Here is a 4,939-nt window from a genome sequence, read left to right on the forward strand (position 1 = left end):
TTTCGGGGGCCGCTTTTTGTATGGGAGCCTCCGTGCGTCTGGTCCGCCCGGGTCCCCACCCCTCCGACCTCCCTCTCTCCGCGGCGCCCCCTCTCCCCCGACCGCGCTCCGGTCTTCTCCGCCTTCTCTCCCTCCCGGCCGCCCCGGGTCCTTGTCTGTCTGTCTCTCTCCCCTTTTCCACCCTTCCCCGTCTCTCCCCATTTCCCTGCTTCACTCTTTTCCTCTAGATCTTCAAGTCTCTCTGCTTCCTGTCTTTCTCTTTGTGTCTCTGTCTCTCGCTGTGTCTCTCCTTTTCTCTCTCCCATGTCTGCCCCCTGGCCATACATCTATGCCTCTCTCCCGACCCCGCAGACTCCCAGAGGCCCTCTGATCAGCCCCCTTCCCGCCTCACCCTTTCCTTGCTCTCTCTTTCTCCCTGTCTCTCTGTCTGACTGTGAGACAGATCAGAGGAGAACCAGAGGCTGGAAGTCACCAAAGCCCTTTTTCTACTTTCTCTTCTTGCTCCAGACTACCCCTCCCCACCCCCCAACTTCCCACCTCTGGGAAACAGGGACACTTATGTGCTTCCCTGAAGCCATACACGTGTGTGTGTGTGTGTGTGTGTGTGTATGTGTGTGTGTGTGTGGCCTTGGCTGTGTCTGTCTGTCTTGGCTGTGTCCGATTGTTGGTTCATGCCTGTTATGGGTGTGTTGTTTCTGTGTATGAATATGGTGAGTTTGGGGTGTTTAAGTGTGTGTGCCTAGAAACCTCACTCTGTCCCTCTGCCCACTTTTGACCTCTGCCTTTTGCAAGTTTCTTAGCCTGTATCCCCCTCAGCGGTTCTCGGGAGTTTGTGATGGAATCCCCGAAACTGAAGGTTAAGATGTGGCTGGTTACACATCTGCTGGAGATCAAAGGATTCCCCGGAGGAGCCTGGGGCCCAGGCAGCCTTTGAAACTGGTGTTCTAGTGAAATAAAGAAGGTATCTGCAACAGAAGTTTATTGAGCACCTACTGTGTGCTGGGTGATGTTCTGGAGACGTCACAGGGAGCAAAAGACAACCTTTCCTGGCCTCCTGGCCCTCACATGCTCCTGGGGATGGTGTGGGGGAGAGAGAAGAGTCAGGTATATAAATGTGTAAGTATAAAGTCACATCTGGAGGTGATAAGTGCTCTGAGATGAAGCAGAATAAAGACAGGAGATGACAAAAGCTGGACAGGTGTCATCTGAGCAGAAACCTGAAGAAGGGGATGGAGGGAGCTCTGCAGGTGTCTGCCTATCATGCCAGGCAGAGGGATGGCAGGTGCAAAGGGCCTGGGGCAGGAATGTTTTCCAGGCCAGCGAGGGCAGGAGGGAGAGCAAGACCCCTGGGATTCATTCTCTCACTGGCGTTTTCTACAGTAGGGTCTTTGGGAAAAAAAAAAAAGATGGCATGTGTTTTGTTTGTTAATTTTTAAAATGTATTTATTTTCGCCTGTGCTGGGTCTTCACTGCAGTGTGCGGGCTTCTCTTGTGGAATGCGGGCCCAGTACTTACAGCACTCCGGCTCAGTAGTTGTGGCTCATGGGCTTAGGTGCTCCGCAACATGTGGAGTCTTCCTGGACCAGGGATTGAACTGCACTGGTAGGCAGATTCTAGACCACCGGGCAAGTCCTTCCATGTGTTTTTTCTTAATTTTTTTTTATTCATTTTATTTTTGGCCGTGCTGCACCTTCATTGCTGCACGCAGGCTTTCTCTAGTTGTGCCGAGCAGGGCTGAGTCTCCAGTTGCGGTGCGTGGGCTTCTGACTGCAGTGGCTTCTCTAGTTGCGGAGTACGGGCTCTAGAGCACAGGCTCAATAGTTGTGGTGCATGGACTTAGTTGCTCCTTGGCATGTGGGATCTTCCCGGACCAGGGATCGAACCAGCATCCCCTGCATTGCAAGGCGGATTCTTAACTCCTGGACCACTAGGGAAGCCCTGCAGGAGGGTCTTTATCCTTTGGTGACCTCAGATTCTCAAGGGGATGTGTAAGTGGGTATCAGGAGGCCTGTGAACTCCCTCAAGTCTTCCTGGCAAAGTACGGACCTGGTGCCTATGTGATTTTACAGGGAGATGGCCCATAGTTTTCATCCTATGATCAAAAAGAATGCTTGACCCCCAACAGCTAGAAACCATCACCCCAGAGGAAGAATTCTAGAAAAGAAATGAGGCAGAGATCCAGAGAGAAGGGGACAGAAGTTGGAGGAGATGAAGACCCAGGGAAAGGAGGGGCAGAGGTGGGCAGACGGAGTCTCAGAGAGAGAGAAGGGGGCTGAGAGGGCTGGCTGGAGACCATACCCGCACCCCTGCTGGGCTCTCTAAGGATATTTTTATGACCCTCATAAACAGCTCCATCTCTGCCACACCCTGCTGCTCCCTCCTCCTCCTGTCTTGTGGAAATTAAACAAAACCACCCAGGCCCCGGGGAAGGGAGTCAGACCACTGGAGTTACAGCAAGAAGGACTGAGGTTAGGACAGCAGCAGCTGTCCCAGAGTGGGGGGCCGAAGGTGATGGCCCGGTCCCCCCAGCCTCCCAGGAAGGCCCCTCTCATCCACCCAGGGCTCAGCTTCACATCCACACGACCCACCGCCTTGCCTCTGTCTCATCCAGGACTGTCCCTGTCTTTCTCTGTGTCCCTGACTCTTGTCCTTTGACACGCCCCCTCGGCACACCATCAGCTTTCCTCCCTGGCCATCTCCAAGGATCTGGGGTCCAGACCCACCTCAGATCAGCTCTTTCTTTTCTAAGCCTCAATTTCCCCGTCAGCTGAATGAGACAGGGGCCCGAGGGGGCGGGGAGTGAGTGATGGCGAAATGGTTAAACTGGAAGGTGCCAGGACACTCAGACTCTGGCCGCCTTGACTGAGTCTGGGGTCCTCATCCCAATGGATGCTCCCCCGAAACTCTCCCAGGCACTGTTCCTCGGGTGACACTGGCCCTTTAAGGAAGGCAGAGGGGTAGAGAAGAGCCTTTAATCACTGCCACACGCACCCCGCCCCCCAGATAGGGGTTTTGGAGCAGAAAATTAATTTAAATCACTTTTTAATTAAAGATGCAAAGCTCTTCTGGGTGCGCCCCCCTCTCCCCTCCCCCTACAGCTTTCAGTCGAAGCTTAGGGTGTAGGAGTCTGGGATCTAGGCCCCCAGCTTCGCTTTGGGTCTGGAGGGGCGTGCTGAGGTCCCCAGGCCCAAGCTTGTCCTGAAGACAAGAAGGATGGCCCATCTGACGGTGATGGGGGTCAGGGGTGGAGGGAGTGGATGGAAGGAAGGAAGCAGTTGTGTCTTAACTGGGTGGGGGTCTGGGTGAGGCCAATTTAGGGGGCTGAGTGGCTCGAGGAGAGGTGAAAACAGAGCAGTGGAAAGAGAGAAAGAAGGAAAGGGGGTCAGACCGAGTCCCAGAGCGATGCGGAGAGAGGAGAGCGGAGCGGGGGAGAGACTGAGGAGAGAGAGGAAGGGAGAGACACAGAGAGACAGAGACCAGAGTTATTCCTCTCATCGCTCTGAACTCAGCCCCCAGACGAGGAGGAGGGGCTTGGACTCTTGAGCATAAATCTTTTTAATTAAAGAGAAGAGCAGGAGAAAATAGGAATGTCTGGGAGAGAAACTGATGGGAAAGGCCAGAGGCTGGAGGGGGAATGAGGGGGGAGGCTGGCTTTCTCACTCCCTCTGCCCCAGTCTGTCTCACCCAGACACACACACACACACACACACACACACACACGCACGCACGCACGCACACACATGCACACACACACACCAGCCCAACTCTCTGCAGAGCTGTCTCCCTTTAGTGGTTCCTGGCGGGACCCTTGGACCCTTTGTCCCAGGCAGGGGAGGGTGCCGGTGTTTGCTGGTTGTTTGCATCCATGAGGTGCTGTGTGGGCCCGGGTGTGTAGGTATCTGGAAGCCTCTTACCTGCTCTCATGCCTTTCTGGATGTGTGTTTGGGCTTCCCTCGTGGCTCAAATGGTAAAAGAATCTGCCTGCAGTGAGGGAGACCTGGGTTCAATCCCTGGGTGGGGAAGAACCCCTGGAGGAGGGCATGGCAACCCACTCTAGTATTCTTGCCTGGAGAATCCCCATGGACAGAGGAGGCTGGAGGGCTACAGTCCATGGGGTCGCAAAGAGTCGGACACGACTAAGCGACTAACACACTCTCTGGATATGTGTATCTGGATGTGTTTCTTCATCTGTCTGTGTGTGCGTGTGAGCGCATCTCAGCAGAGGCACAGACTCCCACGTGAACACCAGCCTTAGGAGGGATCTCAACCCTTAACCCCATCCCAGGCCTTAGAGCACCCCTGTGGATCTGGGGGACCTCCCAGGGCAACACTTGGCATCCAAGCTGTCAGTGGGTGGTGGGGAGGAACCCTGCTGGGAGCCACTCAGCACTCCCGCATCTTCTCTCTAGAGCCTGCCAGCTCCCTGCCTCAGTTTCCCCCCTTTGTCATCAGCTATGTCCCCCTTGCCCCCCTCCCCAACTCCTGGTCTATCTCCCAGGGTCTGTATCTCAGAGGTAGGGAAAGACAGGGTCCTGAGTCAGGGGCTGTGTTTCTGTCTTGGGTGTCTGTCTGTCTTTCCAGCTGCCTGCCTCATGTGTCTCTCCCTCTACTTTTCTTTCTCTCTGTCTCTCTTTCTCTGGACAATCTCTCCATGTCTCCGTCTCCATCTCTCTCTCCTGCTCCCAATCTCTCCTTTTCTCTTTCTCTCCCGCCGCCGCCCTAACTTCGTCGTCTCTGGGGACCCGTGTCTCTGGCCTTTGTCTCTGCACCTCTCTGCGCCCCCACCCCTGTTCCTGAGTTTCTGCCTTCCTGCACCTAGCTGCCCAGGCTTCTCCTAGTCTCCTCGCCAGTTCCTCCTCCTGTGCCTGGCCCGGCTCCAGGAGAAGGAAACATTTATCTTGGTGGGCGCCTCCCCCACCCCAGCCCACGCCGGCCCCTC

The sequence above is a fragment of the Bison bison genome, unplaced genomic scaffold, assembly GCF_000754665.1.
Source record: "Bison bison bison isolate TAMUID 2011002044 unplaced genomic scaffold, Bison_UMD1.0 scf7180017864313, whole genome shotgun sequence".
Classification (NCBI taxonomy): domain Eukaryota; kingdom Metazoa; phylum Chordata; class Mammalia; order Artiodactyla; family Bovidae; genus Bison; species Bison bison.